The sequence below is a fragment of the Crocodylus siamensis genome, chromosome 8 (genome assembly GCF_052110815.1).
Source record: "Crocodylus siamensis isolate JL-2025a chromosome 8, ASM5211081v1, whole genome shotgun sequence".
NCBI lineage: Eukaryota > Metazoa > Chordata > Crocodylia > Crocodylidae > Crocodylus > Crocodylus siamensis.
Window position 1 is genome coordinate 36,865,237 of NC_143402.1, and position 26,356 is coordinate 36,891,592.

At 45.9% G+C, this 26,356-nt stretch overlaps 1 long non-coding RNA gene across 1 annotated transcript; it reads left to right on the plus strand.

The window, feature by feature from the left end:
* Window positions 1–117: 117 nt before the first annotated feature.
* Window positions 118–26,356, plus strand: LOC149858263 (uncharacterized). Its single transcript, XR_016443968.1, has 4 exons — window positions 118–431; window positions 5,804–5,861; window positions 6,861–7,339; window positions 25,397–26,356. It is a non-coding gene; the product is annotated as an uncharacterized LOC149858263 (long non-coding RNA).

Consider the following 26,356-nt stretch of genomic DNA (forward strand, 5'->3'; position numbering starts at 1 on the left):
AGACACAGAAGCAGACTTAGCAGCAACTCCAGAGCCACGTGCGAGGATCGGAAGGCAGCACCTGTGCAGCTCATCAGCCACCTGTTTATCAAGCTGCGGGCGGCCGGCCGATGACGTCATCGCCAAATGCCGGCCGGCAGGGTTAAAAATGGCGGCGCGCACTGAAGAGCTGGGGAGAGCGAGCGAGCGAGCGAGCATAGCTGCAGAGGTTCCCGCAGTCTGGACAAGCTGGGACTTCGGAACGGCCAGGACAGGAGCCCAAGGAGAGAAGAGGATCGCCCTGGCGACACTGTAGAAAGGCAGTGGAGGAACGTCAGGATCGCCTTGCAGGATCACCGGGGGGAGCAGCCGAAGTTCAGCCAGGGGGAGAGAGACTGCGAGGGGCTCAAAAAGACTTGCAGCGGGGAAGAGTATCGCTGCTGGATCAGGAGGTACCTTAAAGCAGCTAGTGAGCTGTGTGCCTAAGGGGATGTGGCAGTCAGTATTTTGGTGAAGTGTTGGAAGGGGGGGTAGTTAAAGGGGCAGTACGCCTGGTTTTGAGTTGGAGTTTTCTGCCCTTCTTTTCGTGTGATTTTTGTTTTTCCCCAAGCTCCAGGGTATCTGAGGGTGATAAGCCCACATGGTGGCTAGGTAGGGCTGAGGTGCTTGTATAGGGTCCGGTGGAGGGTCCCTGGAGTGAGACGCCGACCATCTGGAAACTGCTACACAGGAGGCGTGAGGCCAAAGGGTAGGGGTGGTGGAGCCCTATGAGTCTCCGCCGGGAGAAACCTCGGGTCTACGAGCACGTCTGATGAATGGGGCCAAACACTGAGGTCAACAAGTTGTGGCAGGCAAGCACGGGGTCAAGGATTTGGGCAGAGGTCACCAGCTCAGGCAGAGGTGTGAGTCCGTGAGGTGACTAACATCAGTCTCCTGAGTGAGAGTGGCATGAGAGCTACTGGTTGAGGCCCGGGGGTTACAAAGTGGTACATTGGCCGAGAAGCTTTGGCGGGCCACCTGAGCAGTATGCTGCCCACTGAGATGGCTCCAGCGGACTTCCTGGGACAGAACCTACAGGTTCTGACACAAATTGCTGGTACCCACCAGAGGATGATCGAACGGCAACAGGACTGGATGGCCAAAGATGACACTGGAGGATGACCCAGAGGTCTACATTGAAGCCTTTGAGCGGCAAGCCACCAGCACAGGCCTTGATAGGTGGTATTGAGCCAGTCAGGGGCATTGGTGGTGGGGAAGGCACAGGCAGCCTATAGGGCTTTGACTCGTGATGAGGCCCAAGATTATGAGGCTGTCAAAGCAGTAAGCTTGTACTGCTTGGAGATTAGCCCTGAACATGACATTACTAATGTAGCTACCGTGCAAGCAGTCAAATTAACCCAAACAGGTCTCTCAATCATTGAAGCAAAAGCCGTGGTCATCTTTCCTCGGCTCCCTTTTTGGCCCTGAACATTACCATTGGATCTTCTGGGCCAAAAAGGGAGCCGAGGAAAGACGACCACAGCTTTTGCTTCAATGATTGAGAGACCTGTTTGGGTTAATTTGACTACTTGCATGGTAGCTACATTAGTTGACAAGATTATATTGGAGCAGTTCATAAATGATTTGGAAGAGAAAACCCAGAGGTGGGTCCATCAACACTCCCCAAGGTCTTGTGATTTCATAGATTTCATAGACATCAGGGCTTGAAGGGACCTCAGGAGATCATCGAGTCCAGCCCCCTACCCAAAGGGCAGGAAGTCAGCTGGGGTCATAGGATCCCAGCAAGATAAGCATCCAATTTACTCTTGAAGGTGTTCAATGTAGGTGCTTGAACCACCTCCGATGGCAGACTGTTCCAGACCTTGGGGGCTCAGACAGTAAAGAAATTCTTCCTTATGTCCAGCCTGAAACGGTCTTGCAGGAGTTTATGACCGTTCGACCTAGTCATCCCTTGGGGTGCTCTGGTGAACAAACGTTCCCCCACGTGATCCTGGTGGTCACCCCTGATAAACTTATAGGTGGCCATCAGATCACCCCCAAGCCTACGTTTTTCCAGGCTAAAGAGTCCCATGTCTCTCAGCCTATCATCGTAAGATCTGTTTTCCTGACCTCTGATCATGCGCGTGGCTCTCCTCTGGACTCTCTCAAGCTTCTCCACATCCTTTTTGAATTGTGGAGGCTAAAACTGGACGCAGTACTCCAGCTGTGGCCTCACCAAGGCAGAGTACAAGGGGAAAATGATGTCCCGGGATTTGCTTGAGAAGCATCTATGGATGCAAGCCAGCGTTTTGGTTGCTTTATTAGCCGCAGCATCGCACTGCAGGCTCATGTTCATCTTGTGGTCAATGATGACCCCCAAGTCTCTTTCTTCTGTAGTGCTATCCAACGTAGCACTGCCAAGCCTATAAGGATGCTGCAGGTTTCTCCTCCCAAGGTGGAGAACCTTGCATTTTTCGGTGTTAAACACCATCAGGTTCTCGTCTGCCCATTTGCTGAGCTTGTCTAGGTCAGCCTGGATCACCCGCCTGTCTTCTGGCATGGATGCTTTGCCCCAAAGTTTGGTGTCATTGGTGAATTTGGCCAGTCCACTCCTGACTTCAATGTCCACATCATTAATGAAGATGTTGAACAGTATGGGTCCAAGGACAGAGCGTTGCGGGACCCCACTGGTCACAAGGCACAACGATGAGTGACTGCCATCAATTACAACCCTCTGGGTCCGACCACGGAGCCAATTTCCCAGCCAGCGGATCGTGGTGGAGCCAAGGCCACAACTGGGCAGTTTGGCCAAGAGGTGATCATGGGATACCAGATCAAAAGCTTTTTTGAAGTCAAGATATATGACATCAATCTCTTCTCCCTCATCCAGGTGATACGTCACCTGGTCATAGAAGGAAATGAGATTGGTTAAACAAGACCTACCCGTGCTGGCTATCCCTTAGGATGTTAGCCTGGGCCAGTCCCTCAAGCATGGCCTCCTTAATAAACTTTTCTAAGATCTTCCCCAGGATAGAAGTCAGGCTAATGGGCCTGTAGTTAGCCGGATCCACTCTCCTCCCTTTCTTGAAGATCAGCACCACATTGGCCTTCTTCCAGTCTTCGGGCACTACACCAGAGCACCAGGAGTTTTCAAAGATCCGTGCCAGGGGCAGGGGCTCGCCAGCTCCTTGAGTACCCTGGGGTGCAGATTGTCAGGGCCAGCTGACTTGAAGGTATCCAGCTTCTCAAGGTGTTCCTTCACGAGGTCAGCATTGATGGAGGGTAGGGGATCCCCATCACCCGGATCTCCCTGTCCCATAGCAGGCATGGGTGTCCCATGGGACTGATGAAAGACTGACGCAAAGTACCTATTTAATAGGCTGACTTTTTCCTGGGCGTCAGTTGCCAGTTGCCCCATCTGGTTTAGCAGGGGTCCAACGTTGCCCTTGCTTTTCCTCCGGCTCCCCACATATCTGAAAAAGGACTTTTTGTTGTCCTTGATGCTGGAAGCTAGTTGGAGTTCAGTTGCAGCCTTGGCTTTCCTGGTTTGTGCTCTGCAGGGCCAGACCAGTGCAGAATAATCCTCCTTGGAGGTGAATCCCGTCCTCCATCCTTTGTAGGCTTTCCTTTTTAGCCATAGGAGGTCCTTGGGGGCTCTTGCCTTGCCTACAGATTGTGCCAGGGCTGGGGCAGGGGTGGGCTCCCTTAAGTGCCCTGGTCTGCTGGCTTTGCAAGGGTTGCTCAGCGGGTCAGCAGTGGCAGTAGTCCCCCCATCCCCCCAGCGGGCTTAGTTTTAAAGCCCGGTGGAGCAGGTCAGCCAGCCTGGCTGAGAAGAGCCTCCTCCCCAGGGGGAAGAGGTGGAGGCCATCTCTTCCCAGCAGCTCGCTGCCTCTCTCGCCAAAGAGCGGGCTGTGGTCATGGAAGCCAAAGCCTTCCCGATGATACCAGCTCCGCAGTCTTTGGTTCACTATGTGGATCCTCCTCTCTTTCCTCAGCCCATAGCCCGAGACTGGGAGGATCGATGAAAACACTACCTGAGCTCCCAGAGCCCTAAGCCCTGCTCCCAAATCCCTGTAGCACCTCATGACCTGGCTGGGGGTGCTCTGAGCCATGTCATTGGTGCCCACGTGAATAAGGAGCATGGGATAGTGGTCTGTGGGCCAGAGGAGCTCTGGGATCCTCTCCACAATGCCTTGGATGTGGGCCCCTGGGAAGCAGCAGACTTCCTGGGCTAAGCGGGATGAAGCGTTAAAATTGGCAGAGGCTTTCATGGCCGCAGAGGAGTATTATCCTCATGAGAGATGCAGACCCCTAACATCAGTGCCAACAATGAATGAAGCAGAGCAGCGGAGATCCAGTCTCAAGAACTCAGGTAGAGACATGGTGCGTTATCACTGCGGCTGGGGGGACATTTTGCGTGAGAGTGTCCAGAGACAGCCTCGGAAAGATGGCGGCCACACAGCTCCCTGAGAGGAGGGTCAGAACCTGCCAGGGACTACAGTCCAGGGGAACCTATGGACTGCAGTTCTGGAGCTGGAGTCGAGAGCCCGGTGTGGGAGCGCCCATTAGTGAAAGCCTGGATTGGGGGCTGACCTGTATGGGCTGTGTTGGATTTGGGATGTGCCTACTTGATTATCAAGACCGGCCTTGTGAAGGAGTCCTGGGATCGCTGGGCTGAGCCAGTGAGTGTATCCTGTCTCCATGGAGAAACCCAAATGATGTGTCATATGTGGGTAGATCTCCGGGTTATAGAGTATCAAGGGGATCTGTTAGTGGGCCTGGCACCCCATTTAGCCTGTGACGTGCTCCTGGGTTGAGACTGGACCCCATTGTACGACGTTATGGACAGGGTGCGGGATGTCGAGATGGCATGAAGGTCTTTGAGAACACGGGAAAGTTGGCTGGGCGATCCTGTAGAAAGAGCCGACGCCACAGAAAGGTCAGAAGAACACATCGTGGATCTACAAGACCTTGTGACTAGTCAACAGTTTAGGCAGGTGCAAGAAGAAGACCCAGACTTATGCAAACCCTGGGCCCAGGCCGGAGACGTGTTGTCACAGCTGTCATTGGATACTAGCTCGGATACTTCCATAAACAGTAGGGCTGTGCAAAGCTTTGGTCTGTGATTTGTTTTGGTGAGAATAGGCCTGATTTTGAGGCTGGATATCTGAATCCAATTTGAATCAAGAGAAGCTTAAAACTTTCCAAATTGATTTGGACCCTCCAAATGGATTCAGAAAAGATTAGGAAATTCAGAGGTGGTCTTTCAGGGAAACAGAAATTGAGAAGTGGGAGGGGGAACAGGGGGGAAGGACTGACTTTTCTCTAGCTGGCCAATGACTATGATCTCTCCCTGAGTCCCCTTCCAATCACAGTGTCTGCAGGAGGGACATTAGAAACAGCAGATAAGCCTCTGTCTTCAGGCTTTCTGTGCCTTTTTGTGAGCAGTTTCTTCCTGAGTGAGCAACAGTGCATGAAAGATACTGGGCTGGCTTAGCTTCCTAGTCAGTCACCTGCTACTTTTTGTTCTTAGAAAGGATTGGACAGGATATAACTTAGCTTAGCTTACTAACTAGAATCCCTCTATTTTCCTTATCCCTATACAATTAATTTCTTTCAATTTATATTTGTTCTTGGTTTTTTTCCCAAAAAAGACTTTAAAAAGGAAACCTGTGTTTTCCCTGGCAATATGATCCATCACTGTTTAGGGTCGCACACATTGCATACAGTCACACACATACATCATAGAAGAAACAGAAGTTAGGCATTCATAGAAGAAGATATTATATCTTGGGGAACAGGGTGCACGTGTGCCACTCACACGAGTACCCCTTTACCTTGGCAGCGGAGGTAGCAGCAGAGGAGACAGCGGTGGGGGCAGCAACAGCTGATTTCGCCCTAAGGTAAGTGGGGCAGAGGGCATGGCACAGCTGAGGCAGATCCGGAGGGGAAGCCCTTCAGTGCCGCCTTAGCTTGCCCGACCGGGAGCCGTGTGCGGGCAGGCAGACAAGCGGCTGGGGGGGAATCTAGCTGGGAGGAACTAGCGGGGGCCTTTCCCCAAAGTGGGGGGGCAGTCCCAGATAGTCCCTTGGCCTTCACCCCAGGAGTCTAGCGGGAGGGTTGGTAGGGGGCGGAGCCGCCTACACGAGCTTCTGGGCTAGCTGGAAGGCGTGACTGGCTGAGGGAAAATCACGGGAATTTCAAACCACAGGCTTTAAAAGCCGCAGTTTGAAATTCCACCAGCAGTAGGAGAGCAGGAGCAAAGGGAATAGGTTGCATGTGTGCCACTCACGAGTACCCCCTTACCTCGGCGGTGGAGGTAGCAAGAGCAGCAGCAGAGGAGACAGTGGCGGGGGCAGCAACAGCTGATTCCCCCTAAGGTAAGTGGGACAGAGGGTGCAGCACAGCTCAGGCGGATCCGGAGGGGAAGCCCTTCAGCGCCGCCTTAGCTTGCCTGACGGAGCTGCACTCCCGAGCTGCATGTGAACAGTACATGTAAACAGGCGTGCTCTGTAAGGATGTGCCGGTGTTTGCATACAGTGGGTGCGAGGTAGCTGCACAGAGAGGCACCTCCAGGGAGCAAAGCAGTGGGCGCATCTCTGCAAGCATGGTGATGGAGACGCGGAGCGCAGCTGCCAGGGGCCCCGCCCTGGTGCTGCTGCCTACCGTGGGCTCTTCTGAGGTCTCCACCCAGATGGAGCTCATGGTGGGGTCGGTGGCCCCTTGCCCCCCTGTCTGTGGAGGGGGCTTGGTGGAGTCCTGGGGGGCAGGGCATAGAGGTCTCCTTGCCTGTCCCTCCTGGGCATGACTTAGGGCCCTGGAGGAGCAGGTAAGTGAGCTGCAGGCTGAGGGGGATCAGGGTTGCAGAGGATGAAATTGATGCCTATTTCTATTCTCTGCAGGCCCGGTCGCCCACTGTACAGGCCCCACAGGAGACGCATCCAACGCAGGAGTGGGAGAAGGTGCCCAAATCCAGAGCTGCTAGGCCTATAGTGGTGGAAGTTCCCTAGGTTCAGCTGGGGAACAGGTTTGACGCCCTGGCAACTGTGACAGAGGAGAACAGTGGAATGGCCTCTGGCGGGGACGATGCTGCTCCCCACACAACAGGGAATGGGCAGAGAGCGAACACCAGGAGGAAGAAACACCAAGTCCTCTTCAATAGAGACTCCATCCTACAAGGACTAGAAGGTCCCATCTGCCGGCCCAACCCCTTGACAAGACAGGTCTGCTTCATGCCTGGGGCTCGGTCAGGGACATCACGGAAAGGATCCCGGCCTACATCCAACCTGCAGACCAGTACCCCATGGTTGTTGTCCATGTGGGTACGAACGACGCAGCCAGGGGCAACCCTGACCACATTATGAAGGCAAGGAGTGCTAAGGTAAGGAACGGGGGTCCAGACAGTCTCCCTAAACGGGGGCGTGGCACACACAGTCTTGCAAGGCCTTAAATGCCTATATACCAACGCTCACAGTATGGGGAATAAACAGGAGGAACTCGCCCTCAAAATAGCTAGTTCAAACCCAGATGTCATAGGGCTAACAGAAATGTGGTGAGATTTGTCTCATGACTGGGCAGTTACCATTAGGGGCTATAGGCTTTATAGGTGGGATAGAAAAGGAAGGAAAGGCGGGGGTGTGGTGCTCTATGTCAAGGAGCAATACACATCCTCTGCCAGCAGAATGGGGTCAGAGGAAGGGCAGGTTGAAATGCTCTGGGTCAAGATTCAAGGGGGCCGTGGGGAGAGGGATTTGACGGTGAGGGTCTACTACAGACCCCCCCAACCAAGGGGAGGAGCTGGACCGGGAATTTTCAGGCCAGCTTGCAGAGGCACTTAAGGCAAGGGATGTAGTTGTCATGGGTGATTTTAATTACCCGGACATCTGCTGGGAGGAACAGTGAGCCAGGACTGACTGTTCCAGGAGGTTCTTGGCTGAGATACAGGACCTCCACTTAATTAAGGAAGTGCGTGGTCCCACCAGAGGAAAAACCCTGTTGGACCTGGTCCTGGCCACAGGCGATAACCTGGTAAGGGGCCTCCAGGTTCTTGACTACCTGGGCGATAGCGATCATCGCTCGCTGGAATTCACCATCTAGCGCAGCGTGTCAAGGGCCTGCAGCAAGATGGTAGCCCTAGACTTTAGAAGGGCCAACTTCAACAAGTTGAGGAGACTAGTGAGTGAGGCGCTGGGGTCCCTGAGGGCAGGGGAACTCGGTGTCCAGGATGAGTGTCCTTAAGGAAACAATAGTCAGGGCCCAAGGGGAGTCTATCCCAACAAGAAGCAAGGGGGGCAAGAGTGCCCGAAATCCCCCCTGGCTCATTCCCAGATGCCCTTGGTGCCTGCTTACCAAAAAGGCAGCGTACACCCAGTGGAAGAGGGGTGCTATCTCCAAAGAGGAGTATACCTCCTCTGCTTAGGCCTGTAGGGGGGCTGTCAGGAAAGCTAAGGTGGACAAAGAGCTAGGACTAGCGTCCAAGATCAAGGATAATAAAAAGTCCTTTTTCAAATATATAGGGAGGATGAAGAAGGCACCGGGTAATGTGGGGCCCCTGCAAAGTACACTGGGCAATCTGGTGGTTGCGCCAGAGGAGAAAGCGGAACTCTTTAACCAATTCTTCACCTCCTGTTTTTTTGCGCGGGACTGGGACTTCCCCCCCTGTGATGCCAGATGGACTTGAGGGGAATGCCTCCAGACCTCAGGTTGGGGAGGACTGGGTTAGAGAGCTTCTGGACGGGCTGAATGTGTTTAAGTCAGCGGGTCCAGATGCTCTCCACCACAAGGTGTTGAGGGAGCTAGCTGAGGTTATTGCAGGGCCCTTGGCATGGCTTTACGAGAGCTTGTGGTGCTCGGGCCAGGTGTCAGATGACTGGAAGATAGCTAACGTGGTCCCCATCTTCAAAAAAAGGAAGAGGAAGGACCCGGGCAACTATAGGTCTGTCAGTCTTACCTCAATCCTAGGGAAACTCTTTGAGAAGATCCTCAAGGAGCACATCTGTGATGGGCCAGCTTCGGGGATGATGGTCAAGGGCAACCAGCATGGTTTCATTAGGGGCAGGTCATGTCAGACCAAACTGATTGCCTTTTATGATCAGGTCACAAAGGCAATGGTTGCAGGTGTCGCCGTGGACGTAGTCTTTCTAGACTTCAGCAAGGCCTTTGACACCGTCTCCCACCCCATCTTCATTAAAAAACTAGGCCACTGTGGCATTGATGCCTACACAGTCAGATGGATTGCAGATTGGCTGAGGGGCCGTACTCAGAGGGTGGTGGTGGATGGGTCATATTCAACTTGGGGGGAAGTGGGCAGCGGAGTCCCCCAGAGCTCGGTCCTTGGGCCTGTGCTGTTCAATTTCTTCATCGGCGATTTGGACGATGGGGTGAAATGCAACCTGTTTAAATTTGCTGCTGATACCAAAATTTGGGATGAGGTGAGCACGCTAGTAGGGAGGGAAAGATTGCAGCAAGATCTGGATAGGTTACAGGAGTGGGCTAACATAAACAGCGTGCGTTTCAATACTGACAAGTGCAGGGTGCTGCACTTGGGAAGTAGAAACCAGCAGCACACTTATAGAATGGGAAACTCCCTTCTTGAGAGCACGGAGACAGAAAGGGATCTTGGAGTCAATAATGACTCCAAGATGAACATGGGCCGACAATGCGAGGTCACAGTTGGCACAAATTATTGGAGAGTAGGTTTAGATTAGACATCCACAAGAACTACTTCACAGTTAGGGCGGCTAGGAGCTGGAACCAACTTCCAAGGGAAGTGGTGCTGGCTCCTACCCTGGGGATCTATAAGAAGAGGCTTGATGCCTACCTGGCTGGACTCATTTGAGTCCAATTTTTCTCCCGCCCAGGCAGGGGGTCGGACTTCAAGATCTACAAGGTCCCTTCCAACCCTACTTGTATGATTCTATGATATATAGTTATTTAATATTATTAGTTATAGTTACATACACACAGAGTAAAAACAACACAGAAGAAGAAGTCAGATTAACACAACACAGAAGTCAGATACTCAGTCATAGAAGAAGAAAAGGAAGAGAATAGATTTTTAGGTACACCACAGAACAGTAAACAAAACACAACACAGAAGAACAAGTCACACATTCAGAGTCACATCACAGAAGTCAGGGAGAGAGTTACAGAAGAAGACGCCAAATCATACATAGTTATTTAATAGTCATACCATTACCTAAATCACATTCCAGACAACACAAACTTGGATACAGATTCATACAAGTCAGACAGTTGTAGCAGAAGAAGAGAATAGATAGTTTAGGCACACTATGCAACAACACATAACAGTAAACAAAACACAACACGGGAGATGTCGTACACAGTCAATGATAGAGTATATGTCTTCTTCTCTGATATATTATTAGTTACACACAGAGACATTTTCCAGCACAGGAAAGATTAACATGAAGTGTGCTGCAAAGGCAGGTGCCAGGTCTTCTGGCAGAGGAGGGAGAGGGGCTACAGGGGGCAGGGAGAGAGCTAGAGCTGCAAATCCCCCATCCCCAAACATAGATTCATCCTCTTTCCTGGCAGCCATGAGGCTTCTGCTGCCATTGGAAGGAAGGAGGTGGGAGCAGTATGTGTCCCTGTACCTGCACCACCTACCCTAACTTCATAAATAGGAGGCAGCAGCAGAATAATAGTCTCTTCCACCCCAATATCATCTCTAAGAGTCAGCCTCCCACTGCCAGAGGAGGAGCTGGATCTGGAACCAGAGGACCTGAGCGCCCTAGCTAAAGAAATTCTGGGGACTGAGGGGGAATCTGACTTTGTGCTCTACATCCCTCAACGTTTCCCTAGACCCAGGTCTCCTTCAGAAAGCACCTCAGAGGAGGTTGAGGTTGAGGTCGTGGAGGAAAGTGGCTCAGCTGAGTCAGTTCCTCCTGTTGTTGTGCCTCAGCCTGCTGAGGAGGGAGATAAGGCAGGAGCTCCATCCTCCCCTGCTCCTAGGTTAAGTAGTGTAGTGTGGGATCATTTTGAGGTGGCAGATGATCCCAGGCTTGCTATCTGCCAGCATTGCCGAAAGCAGATCAGCTGGGGCCTAAGGAAGTGAAACACTTTACCACTATGGAGATGCTGTTGCATCTCAGGAGGCAGCACCCCCTTGCCCTTCTTCCTCCTCAGCCTGGAACCAGTGTGAGCATTACCAAAGGGAAGTCCCTTGCTCACTCCAAAGCCCCAGTCTCCACCCAAAACGGAGGGAGGCCACCTTGGAGCAGTGAGAGAATGCTGCAGACACAGTGGGGTGTGTTGCAATGGCAAGCGAGATCACTCAGACCATTGGGGAGACGCTTGCTCTGAATAGCCAGCCCTTATCCTTAGTTGAGTGGCCAGGGTTCAGGCAGCTCATGGCCCCATCTTACAAAGTGCCTGCATGCACCACCTTTAGCAGGATTTTGATGCCTTCCCCATATGAGGCATTGAGGGAGTACTTGAGGAAGAAGCTGTGCAAGGCAGGGCCGCAGGTAGCCTTGCACTTCACCTCCAACATCTGGAGCATCTGGGGTGGTGATCACGCCTACTTTTCCCTCACAGGGCACTGGTGTAACCAGTCAGGCAGTCGGTGGGCTCTTCTTCAAGCCAAGTTTCCACACAGCAAGGGAAATCATGGTGGGCATGAACTACATGGCACAGGGGTGGATCATTGGGCAGAGCGAGCTCACCCATGGGTTCATGGTCAACAACAATAGGGCCAATATGGTCAAGGCCACCCATGATGCCAACTTTTTTGGTGTCTGCTGTGTTGTGCACAGGCTGCACCTCATAGTTGGGGACACCGTAATTGTGAATTATTAACAATAATGTCAATATACAATGATTTTTCCTTCCATATCTTCCCCAGTAATTGAGAGAACTTGTGGAAGGTTCAGCCTGACCTGCACAATAGCAAACAATGATTTTCAGATGTGTGTACACACTATTCCTTTTCTTGTTACAAAGAGATAGACATGAGTACATATCATGAACAGCAGTACCAGCTATAATATGACGCAGAGATGAAGAAAAGGAAAACTAATGTTGTTTAAAGTGTTTTTTTTCATTGTTCACAGTTGACACTTGGTTGCTACTGTGGTTGGATACATAGCTGTTCAGAATGAATTATCCCTGTAGAAGCTAAGTAATTTATTCCTTGAGATACAGACTGTATCTGAAACTTATAAGAACTGTTTTTAATTGGAGGTGGGGTGGGGAACAAAAAAAACCCAAACAAAAAAAACTTGCCCCTTGCTTGGTGGAGAAAAGGCAGGCACTTTTTTCAAGAACATCCATCTCTTAGAAATTAAAATGGAAAATAATTTTAAAACTCTAATATTATTTTCCATGCTTACATTACTATAGTTAGAACTCTTACCTTTTCACATCTTTTCCTGTAATTAGGATATAAAATAAATTAATACAGGATGCATGTCCACATGTACAATTTATGTGAATCAATAGACTCTAGAACAGTTTGAGCTGCAGTAAACCCTAGAGTTCAAGGTCTACACATGTGCCTGGGACAGCAGCAATTTGAGCCAGGGAAAGGCAAGCCTGGGTTGGAAAGGAGTATGGCGGGTCAACCTTAGGCTCTGGGTGTTGGCATTGTCTGATGGAGAGGTTGGCTGGGGCACAAGAATGCAGTAAGTGTGGAGTTATATGCCTAGAAGGCAGCAGGAGTCAAGCCCCTGCACAGGTGGGCTGACTGGATCTAATTCTTGCCTGCATTCAGTATCTACACATGCATTTAATCACAGTAAATCACTCTGGTGTAAGATAGTACTGTCTCCAGTAGTATTATCTTACTGCAGTGTTAATTAGTTTACTGGGCTTAATACCACTGCATGTGTTAGATGGTGATGCTTTACTCTGTAGCTCATGGCTGCTTGTACACATGACAAGGGTTTAGTCCCCTAAATTAAAACAGTGGCTTTTTAATTGCATTGACCCACTAGTTCAATTTAGGGGCTTCCATCACCATTACGGTGAGGAGACTGATGCTTTTTTTTTTTTTTTTTTTTTCCCCCCCCTGTGGAGCCTGGCAGCCTCTCCTGCAGCTGGGGAGCAAGCTGACAGTGAGCCAAGCAGCCCCTGAGCTGCAGAGGGTCCTGGTCCTTCCCTCCATGGTGGTGGTGCCCCCCAGGTTCCCCTGGGTGCATTGCTAGTGGGTGGGAACTGCCTAGGGGTCCCACTGCCATGGAAGGAAGGTCCAGGCCCCCCCACAGCTCAAGACCTGATGGAAGCTCAGCCTCTGTGGCAGAGGCAAGAAAGCTCCACAGAAAAAAGAAAAAGGACCAGGCCCCTTGTCACTTCTTTTTTTCCCCTCAGCAAAGCCTGCCTGGGTGAACTGCCACCAGGGCTATGCAGTTCCTGAGCTGTGGCGGGGCTCAGTTCTTCCCTCCATGATGGCCATGCCCCCAGGGCCACCTGGGAAGGGTGCTAGCTGCACAGGTGGTATGCCAGCTCACAGGCAGCACAAACCAGATCCACTTCTTCCCCAAGCTCACACACTTGAAGCCCACCAGGCACTGCTCCATGTGTGGGCTTAGGGAAGAGTTATATCCAGCAGGTGCTGCCTGTGGGCACCCACACAGCTAGCACCTTGCCAGGGTGGCCCCAGGGGGAACTACCACTGCGGAGGGAAGAAGCCAGCCTCACTGACAGCTCAGGGGCTGCATAGCCCAGTGGCAGCTCATGTAAACAGTCTCTGCTGAGGGGAAAAAAAACAGTAGCAAGGGGCCTGATCCTTTTTTCCCCTGTGGGCCCTTCCCACCTCCTATGGCTATGGGCTAAGCAAGTGGTGGGCCTGAACAGCGGGGAGCCCTGGACCTTTCCTCCATGGTGGTGGTGCCCCCCAGAGCCACCTGAGCAGGTAGCTAGCAAGCAGGTGCTTCCCCAGCTTGCAGGCAGCACATAGCCCAATCCAAGTGTTCCCTGAGCCTGAGCTGGGGCAGCACCCACCAGCTAGCAGCCCACCTGGGTGGCTCCAGGGAGCACTGCCACCATGGAAGGAAAGACTGGGGCCCTCAGCAGCTTAGGGGCCAATCAGCCCACTGGCACCTCGTGCCCCTCCCCACCCCACTGTGAGATGCAGGCTGGCTCTGTGGGGAAAAAATGGATTGGGCCCCTCATTGCTTCCGCCTTCAGCCCACCTCTCCTGCAGTGGGGGGTGAGCTGTCAAAAGCTGTAGTGTTACAAATAGCTAAATCACAAATTACATGTAGATGCACTTTAGTTTGCAACATAGCAAACTCATTTAAATAGTAAAAAACCTCCCACACATGTACAGTATGACACAGTTAAACTGAAAAAACAGCCAATTTTCATCATGTGTACAAGTGCCCCATTAGTCTACCCTACAGTTAAGTTCATGTATAATTGCAGCCACAGAGTGCATAAGTTTAAAGTACAACTTCTTTCCTTTCCTTCTTTTTGTAATAGTACTAGCTCAATATTCCTACAGATCAGAAACCGTTGCCTTTTTTTTGTAGACTATTTGGGCAATAAGTAGATGTGCACATATTTGTGATATTCATCTAAAGTAATTCTGTGTTGCACTAGGATTTAGAATTGGTTGCAGTATTATTTTAGATGATCTTCATCGCTGGAGTTGTTCACAATAACAGCTTCTTCAAAATAAAGTACTTAAATGAAATAAATACAATAGTAGCTATTTTTGGTGTGTTTGTAATGGGAAAACACAGAAGTAGAGAGGAACATGATTTCACTAAGAAGATATTCTACTTCATTTGCTTAACAGCAGTAAGTATAATGAACTGTTTCCCTCTTTTTAGTGTTCTGCTTCTGTTCTATTATTCATCATAGAGGGGAATATTCTTTTGCAAAATGCAGAATGTAACATTAAAGAGACACTAAACAGCCACTGCACTTTTTTAGAAGATAGTTGAAGGACACTACTAAATCTATAAAGATATTGGAAGAGATTTTTTTTTTTTTTAAAGTTAAGAATATATTTGGGCATCAGATTTAGTATGGTGCTATACTGCAATACAGGATGCTTTAGCAGGTGAGTACAGACAAGATAGAGAGTAAACTAGATGCCAGCAAGTGTTTTATCTGCTGTCACCTACAAGATGCCTATCATGAATTGAAGTTGTATGTCATATTTGCAGCTTTGTCAGTTTGAGAATTAGAACTGAAGAGTGAAATGATAGGTCACATGTCCACATACAGCCTTATAGTTCACCCCATTATGCAGATTAACTGACTGAGTTGAATATAGAAACAATATGAATAAATCTGAGACAATTGACAGTCATCTGTAATGCTGCTGGCCTCAACTTATGTATTCTTGTTTGCAAAAGGGGCAGTGTTCTTGGGGAGCTAGAAAGAGAAGGAGCCCCAAAACAAGTGCAGAAACAGGTTGGAGTATGAACATTTCTGGATTGTAACAGATTCCTCTGATCAGTGGGAATACTGAGAAGACACAGAATATCTGATAGAATGATGTAGTGGAAATACCAACCAGGTTTTGAATAGCTTTCCTCCCTAACCTGTGACATTTTTTCAAGGCAGGGGATACACTGGCACTCGAGTTTCCTTGGATTTGCAGAGTTACTTTTAGAAGGGGTGATTATGTGTAAAATTAGCAGTAATGAATGGATTGGACCTGTCCTTTGTAAGAAACGGGTTTTTTATGTATACATGTTGTACTGATTGTAAATCTATTGGTAGGAAGCAGAGGAGAAAGGGTGCTATTACTAATGATTACAATATCACAGGTACCACTAATGACTCTCTTTTTTTTTTTCATACTATTGTGCAAATTGATTCCATATGAAAGGTCCACTCCATAATCATACTGGTGGTATTCTAGAAAATAGACTAAGCCAGAAAATAATGCAGTGGATAAAACATGGAATCCACAGGGGATTAGCCTTCTATTTTGTAACATGAATGGAGAAATAATTCGTGAGGTTGACCTTTAAGTGTAAGGTCATGTAGTTTGATTTAGAAATAGAGAAAATATGCATTAAAGAGGTTTTTTTTGTCTCTCTGCAATGACTAGCTTAGCTAATTGTCTTCAGTGGGACTAGGCTTGAGGGCAAAAAAGTACTATTTTAGAGAACATGATTTAGGAGAAGCATGAAACAACCTCATCTTGTCATAAACTGATACTTGTGGGAGTCTTTACATGTGTTCTGGGGTGGAGGGGTGCACTTTAATTAGAGCAGCTCTGAGAACCATTCTAATTAAAGTGCCCATAGCATCATGTATTCAGCATCCCATGTATCAAAATGGTGATGGGGGCACTTTAACTAAAGCTTGTTCAATGACCTTAAGTTATAGCACCCCCATCACTATTTGAAGCATGGGGGCACTAAATACACATGATGTGGAGGCTGCTGGAACATGATAATAGTGTACTTCAGGGCAGACATCTGGTACATACATAGGTGTGCTAGGTTCACCTTTACACTATATTAGTGCCCCATTACACATGTAACTAAAGACACAACAGAATCTAATGCATGGTCCATTCAGTCTTGTCTCCTGCTATGCCACATATGCATGACAGTAGGTGTGATTGTGGGATCCAGCATCAGATCCTATCATGGCTCATTCCTGGCACAGGCTCCCCTGTACCAGCTGAAGTGCTACAGTTGGCAGGCACTTCCAGGGCTGCACTCTCAGCCCTGATAGCTTTGGGGCATTCCTGCAGCTGGGATATTTCAGTAGGTCTCCCAGTGGCAGAGGCATTGGCTACACATGAAAATTAACCCTGGATAGAAACCAGCTATAAAGTTATTACACATTTTCCAGCAATAACTTTATAGCTGGTTGGACCTTTTGAAGGTGCCATAGTTAATTTGCATTTGTAGCCAGTCTAAATTAATCATTAAATTAACCAGGTAATTACACAGATAGGAATAATAAGGAGACCCAGGACATCTGGAATATTCATCTGGGACACTGCCCCCTCTGAGACTGTCATGGCTAAACTGGAACATATGATCACCCTAATAATAGATGTAACATGTAGATGAGGTGGTGTCTATATTTTGAGGGGTCTTGTAACCATCAACAATGAACCAATGTACTTAAGAATTAGTAAACTGAAGGCAGAGGCTATATTAAGAGTATCATATCCCCCTTTAGCCATGGCAATAAAGTGGCTTGTCATGGATTTTTAATGTAGTATTATGAAATCCTGTTAAACAAGGGGGCTATAGCTCAGCATTTTTTTTAATTTAGAAAAGAATTTGCCATGCATTCATTGGCACTGCATGACATAAATTAAATGCATTAAATCAAGCTGCCCACAACACATGGTACAAAGAACCCTGCTCCCTGTACCATAAGCAGCAACCATAAATTACTTACTAATAGCCTACAGAAAAGCAAATGCTTGTCACCCTCATTTGTCTGACCTAAGGCTCAGAAGATTAGGTAAACCAAAGTAGCTAATTAGGGGCTAACTAGGGCAAGTTAAAGCCTTCAGTGAGGATTCTTCAGATTTAAGTCCTTTTTAAAAGGCCTGATATTTAGAGGTCAATACTTTCCTAAAAAACAAACCCAGGTTTTAATTGTTGTGATGCCTTCTTGCTTTGAAATGGTTGCTCATCCATAAGTATATAGCAACATTTGAGAAGCAATGTGGGGAAATTTACTTGGTTGCTTTCGGTGTGTCTACACATGCATTTACACCAGATTAAATTTACTGCACAGTATGTTACTGCACAATAAGCGGGAATACCCTGGTTTCTAACATGCAAGCATTAAAGTCCATAAAAGCTTACTAAAGTAAGACCCAAGTCAATCCACACGCACAGTGTTACTGCGCAGTAAGGCATCTACACGTGTGCTACTGTGCAGTAACTAATTGGGTGTAAATTTGATGCCCACATGGTGCAGTTATCAATTTTACACTCAAGTCAGCATAAGTCACCATATTTGCTGTGCAGTAAATGTGCACATATAGACATATCCACTTAGTAGTAATTATGTGAGGCAGCAGAATGATGAGTACAGGACTTGGACTATTTTTTTCTCCATAAATAAACTGCTGACTTATTTTTATTGATAATATTTGGCATGTTCATGGTGTCAAAGTGCAGATATCAGAACTCAGAGTGGATTTCCTAGTAGCAAAAAAAACCCAGAGGGGGAAAAAAAAGTGACACAGTTCATGCTATAACAGCATGCACCAGAACATGCTCAGTCCTGCAGGGCAGGGGTTCCCAACCCCTGGGCCACTCCCTGGTACCAGGCCATGAAGGGTTGGCTGCCAGTCTGCAGGAAAGTCAGCTGCCACAGACCGGAAGTGACTGCGGATGGGCAAACTGGCAAACTGCAGACTGGAAGTGACCAGCATACTGTGAACCAGCAGCCAACCCTTTTATATACTCAGGAATTATTCAGTATAAAAAAGGGTTGGTTTCCTACCCAGAGTACTGGTCCCCAGTTTGCTGGTTCACAGTCACTTCTGGTCCATGGTTTGCCAGTCTTCATTATCAAAATGTTGGGAACCCCTGTTCCAGGGAGACACTCTGGCTGCTGGCCAGAGCATCTCTACTATTTCATTTGTGCTCTGGCTGCTTCAGCACACCAGGAGCTGGGAGGACCTGAGAAAGGGCAGTTTGCCAGAATAAGAACAATTTGTCCTCCACCCAAGCAGATGTGCAGGGGCATGTGCTTCAGTACAAAGTAGCAACACAAATTTGTGCTGCTACAATTTGTGCTGCTGCAAGCACACCCCCCTACATATTTGTATGTGGCCCTGGGGTGCTTACACACCAGACATCCCAGCCAAGGCTTTGTCTACCTGGGTCTTAAACTTCTAAGTATTTCCACAACCTTTCAGGATAGCCTGTTCCAATGCTTTATTACCCTGCTTCTGAGAGTTTTTCTTAATATCTAACCTTGCTGAAACTTTAGCTCTTTGTTCCATTATCTGTCATCATCACCACTAAGAACAGTTTAGTTTCATCCTGTTTGGAGCCACCCTCAGAAGTCATGTGCTGCAACTCTCCAACCATTTTCTTTTCCATCTGCTGGACTTCCTCCAATTTGTCCACATCCTTTCTGTAGTGAGGGGTGCAAAACTGGACACAGGACTCCAGATGTGGCTTCGTCGGTGCCAAACAGAGGAATAGAGGGGAATAGTCACTTCCTTTGATCTGTTGGCAACACTTCTACTACGGAGCCCAAGATACTGCTAACCTTCTTGGTGATAAGGGCGCGCTGTTGGCTCATCTTCAGTTTATTGTCCACTGTAATCCCCAGTTATGCAACCCTGGCCCTAGTATAACGTATAAGAAAAACATTTTATATCAAATACCATCAGGGCCATCCCAGTGGGGTGGGGATTGGGGCAACTGCCCTGGGCCCTGCAATTTGCACTGCTGCAACTCTGCACTGCTGCAAGCTTCACATCTGGCCACTAGGCACCTCTCCCCCGTCCCCCCCCCCAACTGAATCTGCCACCAGCTTCCTTAAGTCCAGGGGTAGGACCCTGCACCTTGCTCGGATCATCTCTGAATACTATAATGCATATAGACATTAACATAAGGCTGAATGCATCTTGACAACCTTTATATAGAGACCACACATCCCATGTCAGTAAAACGAACTTGAGAAATCATGCAGGGTTGCCCCCATGACCCCTTAGGCTCATAAGAACTAATTCCCCGCTGATAAACTGGCAAAAATAAGTGTCACCTGAAATATGGTTTTTGTCATTGTTGATCTGGGGCCAAATGCGTTTAAGATTTGTTAGTTTTTAATGACCATCCTATTCAAACAGACATCCCTAATATAAAAAAGAATCATGTGATTTTTCAACATACAGATTTCCTAATCTCAAAAAGCATTTATAAATTGTACATAGACAATTTTTGAAGCGTCATGCTCACTGTCTTCAGTTTGTGATTTTATTTAGAAGATGGTTATGATGAAAACCTGTAGCTCAGTTCCGATTAACCAGTTTTCTCACAAATTAGAACTGAGAATGTGCTTTATTGGATTTCTCATGCAGTGTGCGGCGGAAATGCTGTTTCCACTGTGTTTGCTCATAGAATTCCTCAGACTTGCAGTTAATTTAAAGAGATTATCCTGGGAGTTTTAAGGGTTCCTAATTTAAAAGATACACTGCATTCCTCATCTTAATGTTGTTACTAGGTTACACATCCTAATGTGACTGACATTTATAAGTAAAGAGCTTATTAAAAATGTTCTGGAGGTGGCAAGACTTATTGTTTGGTAACTTTGTAAATTGGGTGGCTTTAGGCTAGTTGGGGGGCTACTTCTTATTTTTCTTCTAGCTTGCAATCCTATCTTAATGAGCGAGCCTATTTATTTATTCAGAGTACATTTCTGTAATTGCTCAAAGATCTAGTTCATAAATCAGATAACATGAAACTGTTTTATTAATATGTATTTCTATTTTTCCTTATTAATAGTTAAAGCTCCTGGTCACAGTATATTATCACTTTCTTAGCAACACAAACAACTACAGCAGCATATAATATGATAAGAAGTATTATTTATAATTAAATATTCATATCTTACAATAAGAGTTAGCTTAAGTCCCAGTGAGTTCATTTTTTTAAACCAAAACCTAAGACTGATTTTTTTTTTTTTTTTTTTTTTTTTTTTACTGATATTTTCTGCTATATCACTTTTTATATTTTCTTTCACATCACATACCTCCAAAGTAAGACATGCCCCTTGTTTTTCAAAGGAAAAATATAGAAAAAAGATTTTTCCAGATTAATGGCCAACTATATGACATAGTGGTTCCCCCATATTCAGAGGCATGTCTTGAGTTGAGCATGAAACTCAAACTGGGGGAAACCCCAGCTGGGGCATTCCCAGGGTGCGTATCTGCAAGCAGAAGAACCTTGGCAGGCACTTTCAGGGGTTTGGGGTCGCAATGTTGTGCACCCTAGGAATGGGAATTCCTGGGGCACGCAAGATCAGGTCCCTGAAGTCCCAGGAATGCCTGCCCAAGGCTGCCGGAGAGCAGTCATTTTTGGGTCACCTCACTATCCTGTTATAAATCAAGCTACAAAAGCACTATAAAAAAACAGCACAAACTTATACCACCCATTCTCAGGGCTGCAATTTTGGGCACTTGTCGCATGACAAGGGGCATGGACATCTGTTTGCTTGGCATTTTATTGCTATAAACACTAGGCAGTAGAAAGGTAATATCAAAGTGTTACAGCATTCATATATAGAATGAGCTTTTTAAAATATTGTTTATTAATTTATTATACAGAATTTAGAATATGAGGATGTTCTTAACATATTATCCATTTCAGAAAGGTGAAAGAGAAATGGGGGAAAAAAACATAGTTACAGCCCTAGGCATCTTTAATCTGTTTCAATTTAGATTACTTCTCTCAGCTGTTTAGTTAAGAAAGGTAAAATGGAAATTCTACAGGAGAAAATATTGTTTATTTTTCATGGAATCATATGCTTGCAAGCGACCTCCAGGGTCTCAACTATTATACAAATGCAAGACTTGCTATCCCTAAACCATTTTAGATGGATACCTATCCAAACTTTTCCTGAAAAACTTCAATGTAGGAGATTTCATAATTTCCCTAAGCATTTTGTTCCATTGCCATATTGCTATTACATTTATGAGTCCCCCCCCGAAATGTGATCAGAATATGTTTTTTTCCAGCTTAAACTTACTGCCACATCTTGTGCCCTGTGTGGTAATTGAGGATTCTATTTTTCTATCTTTTTACGGCAGTCTTTCACTAATATCCACAGATTATTTTCAGCAGTGTTCCTTTCAAGTCAATTATCCTCTATTCTCTATTTTTGCAATTTTATTTTCTTCTATAGGAAGAACATGATGCATTTGCTTATCTCGAATCTCATTTTTGTTGTTGATAGCCCAACTCTCCAATTTGACCAAAATCCTTTGGAAGACAAGACAACAGAACTCTCCCAGTTATGTCTTACAGATTTGATGTGTACAGGCTCTTTACCTGTCCAAGGAATTTAATATATTATAAGTGTTAAACAGTGCCTCATACAGAACAAAGTCCAATGGAATTTTACTTTATTTATTAATATTTACTCCTTGCTTGGAGTTTTTCAACCAATTATATATCCACCTAAGGGTAAGTTTACCTTGCTCACATTTCTCCAGGTTACATATGCATTTTTGGGGGGTTTGTTGCTTCAAATTACATGAAGAAGTGTAAGACATCTAACTTTTCTAATTCTCTTCCACATCATATTTCCAAGATTGACACTGCGTAGATTGGCTGTTGTTGATTCCACACTGGTGTTGCATGGTATCAGCATATCTGGTTTATTTAGGTTAGGGAATTTAATTTTTCTGTGAGCTAGACAGATGCAGCTACAAAATCCTCTGTCCAATATCTTCAATAAAAGTCCTTTTTCTATTCTTTACAGTCACGTTCTGTCTCTGCTGCCCTTGGGGATGGAACGGGTTATAAGTACTAGGCTCTAAATCCATCTCCCCTTAGAGATCTGAGATTATTATTAGTTTCTGCAATGTAAGAAAAAATTTAAAGAGCAATACAAAAAGCATGTGTTATTGCCTCACTTGCATTTAGCACTGGAACATCTTTTAATTTTTTATGTTTAAAACAAGGAATTTTGCCTATTTTTTCCTCTGCTGGCTTTGAAATAAGCATACCATATGTAGTTAATTTATTTGGGGATGGTAAGCCAAATGAAACGAGACCCCTGGAACCTCTACTGCATGAATGCAATGGGTCACTTGACTGTTCATATACCATATTTACTCTATTGGAAGATGAGGTATTTTCTCCCCTTTAAGATGATGTGAAAGCCCCTCTCCTTACAGTAGAGCATGAAGTAATGGGGCAAGGAGAGGGGCAGGCACATGCTGCAGCCAGACACGCATCCAGAGCCTCTGTGCAGCTGTCTCTCTGCTGGAGTCAGGAACACAGCTGCCACCTGCCCTGCACTCCTCACTGTTTCTACATGCCCTGCCACTTCTACCCTATAGCCCCTGCCTCCCTCCCCCAGGCCACTTCTCCCTTTTTATCTCTCTCTGCCACACTCCTCCTTGCCTTTCTTCCATGATGCTGCTATGTGGCTGTGCTTGAAAAGCAGTGCTGGCTCTGTGCCATTGGTACAGGGTAGGCTGGAGCCATGCCCCAACACAGTGCAAAGGAAAGGGGGAGGGGGTTGAGAGGAAGGTGGCAGGAGGAGATAGGAGGAAGTGGGGTGGGGTCTTGAGGATGCAGGTAGAAGAAGCAGCGTGGAGAGGGGAGGAGGAGGGGAAGGGGAATTAAGGCAACCTGGGGCTCTGGGTGGGGTGGGCAAGCACAATTGGGGATAAGCTGGGGGACTGGGCAACAAGGGGCAAGCTGCCTACCTTTCTCACTGTCTGCCTCCTACTACCTGCACCCCACTGCCTATCCTACCACATGCCTTGCTCACTGACTCTCCCCCACTGTCTGCCCCATTACTGCCCCCCTCATTACTTCTCCCCCCATCACCCCACTAGGTGGAGGGGCAAATTTAAGATCATCTTCCAATAATTAGATTCCATACATGGAAAATTACAACTTTATAATGTTTCTGTGTGTAGAATCTAATTATTGAGGGGGTGCATCTTACATTCAGGGTCATCTTACATTTGAGTAAATACACTATGTCTGTAGCCACTGAGGTTCTCTGTATAATTCTGGAGTTAACATAATTCTAGTTAGTAAGCATACATGCAGGGACAAATTCATTTTATGAAATAGTGATAATGAATTCCAGAATAACTGACCTCTTCCCTTTCTGCTTATGTGTACATGCCTGCAGGCTGCACTATTCAAATGTTGCTTTGTACCTGCACATCTTATGAAGAGTTTTAATTATTGTGCCCAAATTTCCCAATTTCACATTTAGCAGTTGCTACTTAAATATAGCTACAGATAGACAAACAAATAAACAGCAGAGTCATTTAACTGACACAGGGTTTCCATGAGTTTCATTCTATTTGCATCTCTCTGCCATAATTATGCAAAATTTTCAAACTCTCTGTTCCTCCATTTCCATGAAATACATACTACAGACAAAATAAACATAGAGAAGATCAAGTTACCTGACACATAAGAGGTCTAAGTTTCACTTCACTTGCCTCAGTCTGCTTAAATTATCATATAATGAAAATGCATGTGTCTTTTGTAGAGTCTAGTGTGTCATGAGTGCTGACAGACTGGCTTGTATAGCAGTGGAATAAATTCTTGCCACAATATTAAGCACAATTTAAAAATGATAGTTTGATTTGTTGTGTGTAATTTTACTGTAAAAGCCAGTAAATATAAAAATATATTAGGCATCTAGGAATGTGTCTTAAATTTCAGACTTTTAAATAGCTTAAAATATATTAGAAAAACACATGAATTAATTGATGTTTTAAAATCACTTGTTGATCTTCAAGAATTAAATTATAAAGAGTAAAGTCCTCTCTAGTTTATTCTTTTCATTATTATGTAAGAAATGTGTTATGTTCATATTTATCACTTAATTTTTACCTTGTGCATCATGTACTAAATCTTGTCATGGTTTTCAAGTTTTCCCACTATAGCAAATGGAGGAGGCAGTTAGCAATGCTAGTCTGCAATCAAGCATAATTCAATGCAGGGTGGCACTTTAGAGACTAAGTCTGAAAGTTAGTCTCTAAGGTTACATCCTACTGTAACAAATGGTTTTTTTCTTTGCCATTTCATTGTATAATTTCTCCCAGCCTATAATGAATTTCTACCATAACTTGCATTATTGTCTAATGCTGAGCCATGATAATTCTATCCTACCAGAAGGTCTTCCTAGCTGTTAACTAGAAAAGTCACTTCTCAGTAGCAGCAAGTTTTCCTAAGAGTAGACTAAACACTTTGCTCTTCACATTTCTCCCAACTATATGGTTGGTTTGATATAAGATATCACCAAAAAACCTTTTCTTTTAGACATGGATCAGTCTTTTTGTGCCCTGTGCCCTTTCTTGTCTCACATATTACTTGTGGTGTCCTAGGCATTCCATACTCAGTTTACTTTTTCACTGTTGTCAGGTAGTATGCCTGATCATAGTTTTATGAAGGTACATTTTATTTGTCACTTTTGCAATTAAGTTACAATCAATAATACAATTATTTATTTCTCTGATGTATTTTAGTGGTGATCTTGACTCTTGCTTGCCACATCTTGATGGAACTATGTTTTTCTTCTTTTATCAGGAGGGATGGACTTAAACACCACTAGATTTTTAACTAGAATATGTTGATTTATTTCCCAGCACAGAAATCTTGGGACCTTATTCAAAAAACTAAGCAAATATACTACCTGGTCTATTATTTAAAAAAGCTCAAAGTGATCAATTATTTTATTTGTTAATTGTCTTTTATTAATTAAACAACATAAATTATCCTGTCTTAAATGGTTCAGACTTGTCTTGTCCATTTCTTTCCAGATTCTACTCACCTGAGCCCAGAGAAACTATGTCCCGTATAGAAAGAAATCAGAATCAACAACCCAACAAGAGGAAACAATAATATTTTGTAACTTTGTATATCTTTCTCTTAGGGATACACATCTCAAAGAATAAAAGTCTTTCTGATAACCCTCAGTCTTGGGATATCAAAATTCCCCTCTTTTTTTCCCTTTTTTTTTGGGGGGGGTAGGTTTAATATATTCACTTTCACTTTTAGTTCTTTGATTTTTTTTTGCTTAATATAAAACTTAAAAGAAAGATTTTACTTGTATATGCCAGTCTCCTGAGTTTCCCCGTGTTTCTCCAGGATCTTTTTTCTTTTATATTTTGCTTATATTGATGAGTCTTCAAAACGGCATCAATCTCTGCTAGTAGAAACTCTTCTTAATGTCATCCAACAGCTGTTCAACTCCCTGTCGCTCTAGCCATAATGATTCTTTGCCGCTTCCCCACTCTGCCATGTCACTCCGCTCTCTTTCATCTGGGTCTCTCCTCGTCCCTGCCCCTCTCTCTGGCCATCCTAACTTTATGGAGTAATAACTCTGGAAATATTCCCAGCAAGATCTCTCTTCTTTTGCTGACTCCTGGTTAGTATCAGGATCATCATCTTTTCTTCTTCACAACTGTACATAGCTTGTGCTATACTAAGCAGAGTGCAGAAAAACTCAGAAATGAAGTTTGAGAAGAAAAAGCTGAAAATCCCAGTAGCAAATTTTGGCCTCACACTGCATGCAACATGTTTTAATGTTTTCTGCATTCAGTTTCTGGCACCGCAGGGAGGTCTGTGGTGCCACAAATTGTATGCCCCTGCATGTGTGGATGAGACCTAAATGTCTTTCATTGAAGCTTGGTCTTTTCAAATTAAGCATCTTATTTACACATCTAGTCTTGCGTATGCTTTCAATTAGATTTAAACTTAGTCAGCTTATGGCCACTAGA